Source organism: Oratosquilla oratoria, chromosome 5 (assembly GCF_046742065.1).
Source record: "Oratosquilla oratoria isolate Oo_2021 chromosome 5, ASM4674206v1, whole genome shotgun sequence".
Lineage (NCBI taxonomy): Eukaryota > Metazoa > Arthropoda > Malacostraca > Stomatopoda > Squillidae > Oratosquilla > Oratosquilla oratoria.
In genome coordinates, this window is record NC_134781.1 from 54,059,751 (window position 1) to 54,060,278 (window position 528).

Below are 528 nucleotides of genomic sequence, written 5' to 3' on the forward strand. Positions count from 1 at the left end.
ACGTAAGGATGTACGCTATACGCTGTGAAGAAAAAGAACCTTATTAAGCAAATAAGAATGAAGGAGACTCCAAGAGACCATAAGGTCTACACTAGCGAGTTATATGTCCATTACCACCTATCATCCCCCATCTAACCTCCTAAAACAATTGATAGTTTCAGCGCTCGCTACTTGGTTCCTAAGTCTATTCCATTCGTTGACTACTATTGGTAAACCACTTCTCGCCTATTTCCTTCTTAAATCTAAGAAAAAATCAATCTATTCATATATACAGTATATAAGTCAGTAATTGGAATACATATTCGTTTCTATTTCTTTAGACTCTTTGAGTTAAGATTCAGTAAAGAGCGCGTTCCGAGAGAGAGAGAGGGAGAGAGAGAGAGAGAGAGAGAGAGAGAGAGAGAGAGAGAGAGAGAGAGAGAGAGAGAGAGAGAGAGAGAGAGAGAGAGAGAGAGAAACTGGAGCAAGATACCGTAAGACTCACTTTATGAATAAAATTATCAAATGTATTTCAAAAAGGATAGCGGA